Raw genomic sequence first — 12,948 nt, forward strand, 5'->3', positions numbered from 1 at the left:
GCACCAGCCTTCAATGGTTGGTGAGGGCGTGCAGGGTAATTGGAGGTTTATATCTGCATCCTGCAGACTGAACTCCGGGCTGCGAATGGAAGACCAAAAAGGGACAGATTGACAGATTGACTGTGGAGTACGACTGGGACGGGCGGAGGCGGAGGGCCGTGGCAGCACGTATATACATCCCGAGAAACTGCGATTTAGTGTGGGAGCAGGTGAGGGCTCCTGCACAAAATTGGTCGCTATGCTGGAGGCGGCCTGTTGGAGAGGGTTTTAGTATGAGCGAGAGAGTCGCTAGAGATTCACACCTTAATGTGGTCTGCGTGAATCAGGTGGCGGAAGTTCTCGATGCCGTCAAAAAGGGATGGAAGTCCGCGCAGGGTGAGGCTGAAGAAGAGAGAAGACAGGGCCGACCCTTTAGAAGTATCGCGATTGGAAACCGAGGTCCGGTTCCAGCGGAGATGGGCAAAGGTTAAAGAGGTGGTACTGTTACACAGGAAACTGCGAACATAGTTTTGCATCCATTCGCCGTAGCTCGTCGCAGCAAACTTCTCAAAAACCAGATCGTACGACAATCTAATAAACGCCCCCTTGAGGTCGAAATCAAGAACTGCGGGAGGTTGGTCTCAGTTGGGAGATTCAAGAATCTGATGGTAGAAATGGAGGAGAATGCCCTGCGTGGAGATAGTCGAGCTGTGTCCGTAGAGAGTGTCATACAAGGTGTAAGTATGCAAGAAATTGAGGAGGCGAATTTCGATGACCTTCTCCACGAGTGTCCCGATGCAAGGCGTGAGTGAGATCGAATAGAGGTGCGTCGAAGCAAGTGCTCCTGCTCGACGTACAGGGCTTTGGGCGTCATCCCGGGCAGTCTCAAGGCGCTCCTTTAACCGCGCGGCAGTGCGCGCTCTCGTCACAAGACAACGGCGAGTCTCTCTGCATTCACAGAGCAGGAGGACTTGACTCCACACTTGCTCATCGCCAGGTAGTGCACGCGTGATGTGAACTCATCGTGTGCGCTACTTCGGATGGTATGCAGCATGCCGCCCTACACCGGCAGCTTGTGCAGCGTGCTGCGCCTGCGATTATTAAGCGAGAGAGCGTTACGGCAGCGTGGCTTTGTATTGTCTGTATTATCATGTATTATCATGTAAATATTAGTATCATGTGTATTATCGCGCGGTTATACTTCGGACAGTGCTTGGACTCTTGTGCACGAGCGGCAGATGCTTGTTTAGCTTTGCCATTTTGTAAATGCTACACATAGCTGTCCCATGTGCTTACTTGCTATCACTGCCCTATGTATCGATCTTCCAGTTCCTTTCATTCCGCTGGCCTCAGCTCCGACGCTTAAGCTATAAGCAAATACTGTGGCCAGCAACATCCTTTCGTCCTTTTTTGTCTCTTTCAATAAATCGCTCCTACTAGTGCGCAGTCACTGGAATGCTTGTCCATTAGAAATAAATGCAAAAAAACAAAATGCATATAAAACAAACCAAATTCTCGCGCCGAGTCGCCAGGAAACGGGGAGGAGTCTGCCTAGACTCGCGCGTCATTGCTGCTGCAAATCGATCCATACAAACCTATCCATTCGATCCGGCGACGTCCACCACCTACGTGCACATTCAGTTACCGCTGCCGCGGAAGCAGACCACTCCACTCTCTCACCCTTGGCACCCGGGGCTGCTCTTGAACTTGCAGTGCACGCCAACATTGAAAATGGCTTTAGGGCAGCGGCGCCATAGGAAGGAGACGACACGCCTAGGCGCATAGCAACTTTGCACATGCGCAGAGATCAGTGGGGTGAGATTAAGTGATAAAAACCTCTTGCACATGATATACACAGTGCTGAGGTTGACAAACCAGTATTATGCTTGAGAATGCGATGCCGCAGAGTGACTTGTCTCGTGGCTTGACGCTAGTCACTTGGTTAAACACGGTTGATTTGGTGGGCGCCACAGGGATGTGAAATGACTCCCCTAGCAATGTTTGCTTGAACCGCAAACCTTGTCGAGGGGCGATTCTTGGGCATCTTTGTGGCTGCATTTCTCACGACAGATGTTTTCTCTCTGCAGTAAGAATAGACGTGTTCTTGAGCACAAACAGTGCAAAGCGTGCTCAATGAGAGCGCATGTTTCCATGGCTCATAGGGTCAGTGTCAGTCGGTGATGACACCGTCTGGCGACTTTTCTGATCTCCCTCTAGAATCATGTGACGAAAAATCTAGCAGTGTCCCAACAGAAACACTCTCTGACAGCAACTGCTCTGACAGTGCAATGCGAACGTGCTTAGATAATTAGTGTGAGGTGGAATTAATAATAGGCACTGACCGCTGCTGCGGGGGAGTGCTAAAAGGGTTTTCACTCCGTTCTATCAACACCTGACTCTTCCGAGCGTGGCTTGGCTCACATGGTCGACAAAATATTAGTAAAAATCTTCCAGCTCGGAAACTTTGTAATTTACAGATGGTGGCACAGCTCGCTGTTCGAAAAGAAAGGTATGAATGACTTGTAGTGTCTGTGCATTCCAGCAGACTCAATTCATCGCATGATGATGACAGCAGCTACAGTATACATGCTCCGGAAAGCATTTTGAAAATGGTAGCTTATTCATGCGGACCGACAAATGTGCCGATAAAAACGAGAGCTAACTGTAGGTGCTCCTCATCCAGTGATAAACCTGTAATTTCGCTCCCTAAACTGCTTTCTACCTCAAGCCTTTTCCATCCACGCCCTTTTATCTGGTGCGCTGTGGCGTCATGTCTACAGGAAACGGATGAAAGGATGGATTTCTAGATAGCTGGATGGATTTCTTTATCGGCAAAACCACCATATGTAATCGGAGCGGACGGACAGTCGAAGCATGCCAAACATTACAAGTGAGGTGCATTCAGGCTTGCAAACATGTCACATCACAATTGTCAAGAGAACGTAACGCTCCGGAACTTGGTAAAACGGTGTTATGACCTCCCGACCAAGAAACACACACAAACAAGGCATAGTCCGTCCGCGAAATACTTGCCCTGCGCAAGTTTTCGCTCATTCGTTTCTCTCTTCTGCTCTTTTTCCTCATTCGATTCAAACGTCTGTTTTGTACTGCCCTCTCTTTACTCTCCTAGTTCTCCTGCCTGAGTTACTACGTATACTTTTACTTTTTCCCGAGCTTTCTACGCGGCATGTTCAGCTTAACTTCATCTGCATCGGAAGTATTCAAATAACCCCTCTTTCCTTTTTTTCATCCTTACTCTTATTAGGTGCAATCCAGTTCCGTTTTCCCTTGCATCAACCGAGTTGCGCTCTCGCTATGAAGTCTTTAGTCCAGTTCTTTTCCATTCTCCTCGGTCTGAACTTTGTTACGATCTTTTCTTTCCGGGCTATCCTCGTGCACAGCGTCCATATCATTAGTCATTGGTGACTCATCCTCTTCGCAAACAGTCACTTGTGCATTCTGAGTTCCTTCCTTCAAGTCGTTAGTTTAAGTGCAGTCTTCACAAGGCTTTCCTTCTGACTTCTGCAATCCTTGCACTGAACTGCTACCTTTCTCAGAGGACAAATTTTCTTCGCCTTTCATTTCGGGGCGAGCTTCCTTGTCCCCCGAGAACTAACGTGTAACTTTTTCTGGCATTCCGCTTAGAGTGCTCTTCCGGGCTACAGGCTCTTGAGAGCTTTCACACTCCATGCCACTTGACCGTTGATTCGGTCATCACTGCAACTCCGAGACGTGCAGGACTGTGACTTCTCGTAGGGTGCACATCTACCTAGACCTTAAGAGAATACGACAATAACTTGGGTAGTGTTGAAAGTCCTTCGTTGCTATCAAAAAATGGTTTTCTTGATCTGAAATGGTATTTCATTATTGCAGTTGGCACCTTTACTTGCTTGATTACCTCCATTGTGATTGTAAACACTCTCGCAGCGACGACTCCCGGTTCTGTGACGTCTGTTTAATACCGTACTGCACTGATTGATCATAATGCACATACGTTATGCTTGATGCCACTTTGACGCACTACGCTAAGTAGTCTATATACAGTGATGTGACCGAGTGACAGCATATTGGCGACATAGAACTCTACCAAAAAAGAGGTTTGGTTTAATTTGCTTTATGGGTTTTAATGTCTCAAAGCGACTCAGGATATGACGGATATCTAAGGGTGCTTTAACGTGCACTGACTTCGCACAGTACACGGGCCTTTAGCATTTCACTTCTGTCGAAATGCGACCGCCACGACCGGGACCAAACTCGTGTCTTCCGGATCAGCATCCAAGCATAATTACCACTGAGTTAACGCGGCGGCTTAAAAAAGATGAATAATAACGAATAGCACATTTGCATTCGCCACGAACGCAAAAACCGCTAGCTGATTCACGTGTTACATTGTGGTACCCGTCCTGTGAGTTTGTTTTTTTTTGCTTCCGGAGTGCTAAGCATTACTTAGTTTTTTTTATTAACCACTGTTACCCTTTGTTTAGGTTCTCAAGCATGCGCCGCTACTCAACCCCCAATTTACCAACAAGCTAGGGCGTGCTGAAGCATAGCAACTTTCAGCATCACCGGCGCATACGTTGCAGGTCCGATCCCGCGATCGAGGTTCCACCCCCGTTCTCCGAAGAGGGCCTGCTATTCACCTTCCACTGTTGGCTGTCGTGCGGTGACGAGCGAGGTTGCACCATGTGCAACGTGCCCCTGCGCCAGAGCCCACACTTTGCTCAGGCCTTCGGGTGCCCCCCGGGGTCACCCATGAACCCGGATCAACGATGCCGCATCAGCGTGTAGACGTCGCCGTTGCCCCTTAGGACTGCACTGCATTATGCGCAGTCACGACAATCGGGAATGGCTGGACGGGACTACGATGGCAATCTTCTAAGTGCTATGCCTTTGACGAAACCTTTATGTGAATCGTTCTCCTGGCGGACACAGTCTGTGGCCTTTCGGTCCTTACTTCTCTACTATTGAATTTGTTCTTAGATGTCTAAGTGCTGACCAATTAACTTGCTGCTGTCTCGGAGTGCTGCTTACAATACGCTGCGCACCAGCTATGCAGCTTTATTCCTATGCTGAGGAATTTTGACGCCCCCCCCCCCCCCTAATATTCACATTCGATTTCTGGGTATTTACTCTGTTCAATTAAACCTGTGCGTTAAAGGCATGGGCCTTAATTTTAAGGCTGGTGCTCGTTTTGAAAAGGGATTCAGATTGAAGTACTGTTTGTTCCATCCAGCTGCGATGTTGGATACCGGTGAGCTGCTCGTGTGCTAAAGTCAAACAAACTGTTAAAATGAGCTGTCTCCAATGCAAGTTTAAACATTAGCAGACGTCTATATAGGGTACGCAACGTTCGGAGCGCCGTAATACGTATCGAATACAGATTCAGAGCACTCGGGACGAGTAGTATTTTACAGTCATTAAACTACGGGGGCACACGGTTCATTGCCGCCGGTTTAATTTTTGCCGGCGGCTGCTTCGGAGCTGTCCATGCTGGCAGTTTGGAACCGACAAATCTAGCCATGTGCACGAGAGAAAGACGATGGGCCACGCTCACGTGCTTGCTGCAGCGCTCTTGGGTCCTCTTCACATTGCGTTGTCAGTTACCTAATTCCTAATTAGCATATTGACAATCATGCAGGCATCAATACAGGTATCTAAGACACTTCACAAAGTCAAAAAGCACAACGCATTCACTTGGTATACCTTTATTCAGCGTGATGTATCGATCCTTCGTGGCCTATGGGTACCTTGACGGTCTCAAAATCCGAAAGTACTGGGTTTGACGCAAACTTTCTTTGCTTAATAAAACACTGACAGCTAATTGGTTTTGAATTGTTTCCAGAGGAGTTAACTGAGCTCTAGTTTTGTTCACTCAAGGACACACATACATGACAGGGCGGGCGCTGAATTACTATTACTATTGAATTACTATAACGGAATTTTTTTTTCAGTTCAATATTGATGCTTTACTTCCTTCGAGATTTTCCGCTCACGGCCAGCGACGCCGATGATGACGCCGGATCCTCTGCGACACGGACCCTTGACGATCTCTAGGCAACATCGGCAAAGCCGGACGGTGTATCAGTGGTCCTTAAAGGAAACAGTGCATGGCTTTCGAGGCCGCGGAGGCCTTAACAGGCTTGTGATATATGGCCGCCCATTGCAAGTCGTATTACGGTTAATGTGCCTCGGTCTTTGAGCATGTACGCGCCACCACACTGACACATAATCAGAATGCGTGGTAAAGCCTCAAGGGGTTCTTATTGAACCCTCCAATAATTTTCAGTGTACAATCTTTGAAGTTGAAAGTGGCGGTGTACATGTGTTTTAATAATTTTGTGCCTGTTATGACGCTTCGCGCTATGCCTATATATATATATATATATAGGCATGTTTTTTTCCTGAGCAAAGATAGTTGATTTCTAGCGTTCATCCTATTGATTATTCGTTTACCGTCTATGTCTTATGAGGCTAGTAATTATGGCCAGCTATTCAACTTGGGAGCTTTAAGCTACAACGTACGGCGCAACGGACAACGGACGCCACACATCCCCAAGAATACGCCGTTTAGCAGTCGCCGTAAAACACTGCGCTCCTGTCGTGTGCTGTGTTAGAAGGACCCGACGCTTGTTGGGCGCACAAGAGTGAGTTGAAAGACACATTAGTGCACAAATAATCAGCCAAATCAGTTCTTCGCGAAATGTTTGCCTTAGGTGTATCGCCGTTAAAAGTACTTGGAGGTACGCAGGACAGATCACAAAACTATGTAGAATTAAAATACAATGATGTCAGCGTAAAACCGACTCAGGTTCTGACAGTATGTAATAAATGTAATAATGCATAGAAGAGAGGATATCGTAACACTTAGCCAGGCAGTCGATGAGATTCCAGCAGGAAATTTAGAACAGTGGTACGAACAGGTCTGTTGCTGAACCCAAGTGTGTTGGCGCCAAATGTTAGCAAGAGCGGGCAGCTCGAATTAAGGCCAAGATGCTACAAGGGCTCCTCTAGCAACCTTCTTCTCAAAGAGGTGAAATGGCGACAATAGAGCAAAACTGATCGATTGATTCATGCTCACGGCAAAATGCACAGAGGGGAGATAGCGCCAAACCAGACCTGTGTAGATAGAAATTTAGAGGAGGCGTACGGCAACGCAGCCTCGTCAGAGGTACTTCAAGCTCCCGAGATGGGCAAACTTTCCTGTTCCAAGGATATCTGAAGTGCTGATAATCGGCTGATGTTAAAAATGTTGTCTTGCGTGCTTAAAAACGCACGTCGCTGAAACCTATAAATGCTGCAATATAAGCTGTAACCGAGATGATATGATGTTATTATTATTATTATTATTAATATTATTATTATTATTATTATTATTATTATTATTATTAGCCTATCAAAAGATGGCACATATAGGATGTTAAATTGGAACACACACTCGTGCTTTGCATTTCACATCATCGTCGTCATCAACTTCCATTTGCGGCGCGGACAGATCAGATCAGCTTAACGATGATCAGAGCGTAACCTAAGTCTTAGATCGTCGCCATACGTGCCGACCACCCATGAAAAGAAAACTATATGAGCGAATCAGGCTAAGCACATGCTTTTGCACGTCTACTCGATTCAAGTTCGTTAAAGCCCTACTATTTTTTATTACATATAACCCATTATTTGAAGGAGAAAAAGTAGAAGGTTGAGCTTTTTCTTCACTTAGATGCAAATGCACACATTAGAACTACAGCCATGTACGATGCCGATCTTTTTAAGAAGTTTTTTTCTGAAAATGCACCAAAAGTATATACGGCTCAGGCAAAAATGACATAGAAATATGAATATTTGTTTCCAAACAATCAACAAAAATAATTTGCAGTAAAATGAAGTATTCCTAAATAAGCTAAAATAAGCTATGCGTACTAGTTGCTGAGAAAAAGTTCTTAAATATTTGGCTCATATTACACTAACGGCCAAGTGCTTTAAATTGGACAAGAAGATCGGCAGAACAAAGAAGCTTACTCGGTGATCCCAAAATGCGCGTGTGATCGTCTACATTTTCCAATTCTTCCGCTCACAAATTCACCACTTGATGTTCAGCCATCCTGCGTCTTCCGCTTCTTGGCCGATTCCCCAGTGTCGGTATTTCCCATCAGCCTCCTGGAAGAACAACAAGTGGACAGAAGAGAGGTTCAAGAAAATAAAACTTGGCACTGAAGAGGCCACGTAAGTGACGTTATATTCATGTAGGACTCTAGAAAGGAGCCAAAGGAAGAAGTCGTACAAGAGCGGCGCCCTTTGAGATGAAGTAGAAGACGAGAAAGAAAAGAGAGCAGACAAGGCCACCATGGGCGGTGAGTACGGCCGTCAGATTCGCGCTTGATGTCTCGGTTGAGTCTTGTGGTCAGGGGCGGCGGCCGATACCTTAAGTCAGGCCTTCTTCACGCATTACCTTAGGCTTTGCAGGCGTTAAGATTAAAGCAGGCGTTTGAAGCAGGCTTTGCGCTTTTCGCGACCGAAGTTTACGATTATGACCTCTTCAAGTTCCTCTTTACGCCTTATACCACTGAGAATTCGATAATAAAATACTACAAACACTGTAGCCAGTGTGTGCGTGAATCTTAGGCGGATTTATCCCAGGCTCCTCTGAATTTCCGTACAGCAGAAATTTGGACAAGTTTGTACGTATTCAATTTTGCTCACAGAGTACGAAATACAGGACGAAAGACGAAAGTATGACTTCACGTTTAGCTTGAAACGGGTGCAGAGTTTTCTTCTTTGCCAAAAGTCACATAGAGTTCATTGCTAAGCTAACTTCAGTTAGCTAACTGACAGTAGAACCGCCTTGCCTTTCCTGTTCGGCTGGGAAACAATCATTCTGTCCCGGAGGCAATCACATCACGCAATGATTTCATAAAGACGCCCTTCTATGCAGGACTAAAGCTCCTTCGAACTCGCTGGCTGCGCGTCAGAAACATTTTTTGAAAGATGGCGCTTCTGTCTTTTGTTTTCGGTGACGTAGACTTCCAGATATATGCTTGAAAGGACTCTTACGAGTACTCCCGGTTTAGGCCAAATGCACAGTTTAAACCAGAAGGAACGCGGTGGCAACCGATTGAATGGGTGGGCGTTTACTGGAAACTGCGTCTATCGCTACGTACCTTAATGCTAATCTGTATGTATTAAGATGGGTCTTTATCAGTTGTAATAAATCAGCTTGCGTTACTTTAAGTACCTTACTTTAGCTTTAACCTTAGTTTAGCTTGCGTTACCTTTAACCGACATATTGTTGCGGGAAAGAATATATTTACAGTTATTTACAAAAACGAATGGACAGCCACGGGCGGCACTCAGAACACAGCCAGAGATGAGTTCTCGTCTTCTTCCTCGTCCACTCGTTCACGCGCTCAATGTCGTCATCGTCGTCTACCCGCTGCAGGACCCCCGGCTCATGAAACGCCGTCTCGGCGTTAGAGTGGTGGCGTAGGAGCGTCGTGATAAGGTTTGAGGCGGCATACGTGGACGACGTGGGTAGGGGGGCCAGAGGACGATGGCGAGGACGCAAGGGGAGCAATTTCATAGTTCACGTCGGTGACTCGGCGCATCACACGGTAAGGGCCACGGTAGTGAGAAAGGAGCTTCTCGGAGAGACCGACGCTGCGCGACGGCGTCCAGAGAAGGACGAGTGATCCGGGGTGATATTCGACGGCCCAGTGCCGGCGGTCGTAGGCGGACTTCTGGGAAGCTTGAGAGGTACGGAGCCGATTTCGGGCTATTTGGCGAGCCAGCGTGGCCTGGGCGATGGCGTCCTGAGCGTAAGCAGTGGTGGGGACTGAAGAAGGCGGCATGAGTTTGTCCAAAGGCAATAGGGGGTGCCTACCAAACAAAAGGTAGAAAGGGGAATAGCCTGTTGTGTCATGCCGTGAAGAGTTGTACGCAAATGTCACATAAGGCAAGGCTGCGTCCCAATCGCGGTGGTCTGGTGAGACGTACATTGCTAACATATCGGTGAGCGTGCGGTTGAACCGTTCCGTAAGCCCGTTGGTTTGTGGATGGTAAGCTGTCGCGAGCTGGTGCTGCCTGGCGCACGAACGAAGAATGTCATCAATCACTCTGGACAGAAAATAACGACCGCGGTCGGTGAGCAGTTGACGAGGGCGCCATGGTGAAGAATTACGTCTTGGAGAAGAAAATCGGCGACATCGGTAGCGCAGCTGGTGGGCAAAGCACGCGTGATGGCGTACCGAGTCGTATAATCAGTTGCGACAGCGATCCACTTGTTACCGGAGAGGGACGTGGGAAAAGGGCCAAGAAGGTCGAGGCCAACACGGTGAAAAGGTTCCGGAGGTACGTCGATGGGTTGTAGAAGACCGGCAGGCAAAGTGGAGGGCCTTTTCCGGCGTTGACACAGGTCGCAAGCGGCAACGTAACGCTTGACGGAACGATACAGACCAGGCCAAAAGAAGCGGTGCCGCACTCGAGCGTACATGCGGGACACGCCAAGGTGGCCGGCTGTCGGCAGATCGTGCAATTCCTCAAGGACAGAAGAACGTAGATGTTGGGGTATGACGAGGAGCAGCGGAGGACCGTCGGAGCGTAGGTTGCGGCGATACAAAATGCCATTTTGGAGCACATAAAGTTGCAGAGACGGAGATCGGTTTGCAGAGCGGAGGCCATCAAAGATATGTTGTAAAGATGAGTCGTTGCGCTGTTCGTTGGCGATATCGGTGAGAGCAGTGATAGCTAAGAGGCAGGGTAGGGTCTCAGCGTCTTCGAGGTCAGGTGGCTCCACAGGGTATCGGGATAAACAGTCAGCATCCTGGTGGTGACGACCGGACTTGTACACGACAGAGTATGAATACTCTTGAAGGCGCAAAGCCCAGCGACCAAGGCGACCGGTGGGATCTTTTAGTGAAGACAGCCAACAGAGAGCGTGGTGATCAGTGACGACAGTGAATGAGCGGCCGAACAGGTACGGGCGGAATTTAGCGACAGCCCAGACAAGGGCGAGACACTCGCGCTCAGTAATGGAGTAATTTTGCTCTGCGGCGGAAAGTAGGCGGCTGGCATAAGCGATGACGCGATCTTGGTCCTGTTGACGTTGGGCTAGCACGGCACCGATCCCATATCCGGAGGCATCGGTGCGAATCTCTGTGGGAGACGACGGGTCAAAATGGGCTAAGATGGGCGGAGAGGTTAGCAAATGAACGAGGGAGGAAAATGAGTTTTCTTGAGCAGGGCCCCAGATAAAGGGGGTGTCGTTCTTAAGAAGGTTGGTGATGGGGCGAGCGATGCCGGCGAAATCTTTGATAAAACGTCGAAAATATGAGCGCAAGCCGACAAAGCTGCGCACATCTTTCGACGACCTTGGAGGAGGAGACTCCTTCACGGCTTGAATTTTGACTGGATCTGGGCGTACACCAGAAGCATCAACCAGGTGTCCGAGAATAGTGAGTTGGCGGCGACCGAATTTGCATTTCGATGAGTTCAGCTGGAGTCCGGCGTTACGAAACACTGTCAAAATACTGGAGAGGCGTTCGAGGTGCGTGGCAAAAGTAGGCGAGAAAACCGCAACATCGTCTAGGTAGCAGAGGCAGGTAGACCACTTAAAGCCGCGAAGAAGGGAGTCCATCATTCGTTCAAAGGTAGCCGGCGCGTTACAGAGTCCGAATGGCATGATTTTAAATTGGTATAAGCCATCAGGCGTCACGAAGGCGGTCTTTTCACGGTCCTTTTCATCTACGGCAATTTGCCAGTACCCCGATCGAAGATCAATTGAAGAGAAATATTTGGCGCCGTGGAGGCAATCTAATGCATCATCGATCCTCGGGAGAGGTTATACGTCTTTTTTTGTGATGCGGTTTAGGTGCCGGTAATCAACGCAGAAGCGCCAGCTGCCGTCCTTCTTTTTTACCAGGACAACTGGAGAAGCCCAAGGGCTTGACGAGGGCTCGATGATGTCTTTTACGAGCATCTTATCGACCTCTTGATTTATGACGGTGCGTTCAGCGCTGGACACGCGGTACGGACGTCTGTGGAGAGGAGCGGCATCACCGGTGTTTATCCGATGCGTCAGCACAGAGGTACGAGTCAAAACACGGGCATCAAAGTCGAAGATGTCGCGAAAAGATGATAAGAGGCACCTAAGATCGTGAGCTTGCATCGCTGGTAGGTCAGAACAGATCATGTCGGCGTAGTCATCCGTTGGTTTCTCTGGTGATGTTGCCGCAGGCAACAGACATTGATGAGTGGAAGGTAAGCAGCTGTCCACCACTGATATGACACATTCGGCAGCAGGGCACAGCGTGGCGAGTGAGATGCCTTGCGGGAGCGGTTGGATAGACGAGCCAAAGTTCAGAACCGGAAGGTACGCACGGTTTGCCGACATTGTAAATACAGTGTGCGCAAGCGCAATACTTCGCGTGAGGGCAACGTCAAGGTCCGGAGTTACTACGTAGGGGCCATCAGGGACAGGGGGAACAGATGAGAAAGAAATGTAAGTTGCGGCTTGAGGCGGTAGACGGACAAAGTCGACAGCACAAAGACGAGGTACAACTGGGGACGGCGACTCAGCAGAATGAGGAAGGTCAAGCTGGACAACACTGGTGGCGCAGTTGAGGGCTGAATGCTCACACAGGAAGTCGAGGCCAAGAATGACGTCATGAGGGCACTGGTCCAGAACAGAGAATAGAACGGATGTATGGCGGCCGGATATGGTCACACGGGCTGTGCGTAAATCCAACCACAGGAGGCGTTCCGCCGTCGGCAACGCGGAGAACGGCTGTGGGTGCAGGGGTCAGTACCTTTCTGAGGCGGCGTCGTAGGGTGGAACTCATGACGGACACGTGCGCGCCCGTGTCGATCAGGGCTCTCACAGGGACTCCATCGACATGAATAGCGAGCAAATATTGGTGTGCGCGAAGGGCTAAGCGAGGATTTTGGGACTGGGACTGTACTGCAGCATCACCTCCAGACACT

At 48.7% G+C, this 12,948-nt stretch overlaps 1 protein-coding gene and 1 pseudogene across 1 annotated transcript in view; both read left to right on the forward strand.

The window, feature by feature from the left end:
* Positions 1-4,643, forward strand: part of LOC144108636 (uncharacterized) — a 44,519-nt gene extending 39,876 nt beyond the window's left edge. Inside the window, exon 11 of the mRNA XM_077641823.1 lies at positions 4,563-4,643. The gene's annotated coding sequence lies outside the window, so the exon portion shown is untranslated. The remainder of the gene's footprint in view (positions 1-4,562) is intronic.
* LOC144108637 (uncharacterized) overlaps positions 1-12,948 on the forward strand; it is a 199,260-nt pseudogene that overhangs the window by 4,984 nt on the left and 181,328 nt on the right.

This window comes from Amblyomma americanum, chromosome 10 (genome assembly GCF_052857255.1).
Source record: "Amblyomma americanum isolate KBUSLIRL-KWMA chromosome 10, ASM5285725v1, whole genome shotgun sequence".
In the NCBI taxonomy this organism is placed as follows: domain Eukaryota; kingdom Metazoa; phylum Arthropoda; class Arachnida; order Ixodida; family Ixodidae; genus Amblyomma; species Amblyomma americanum.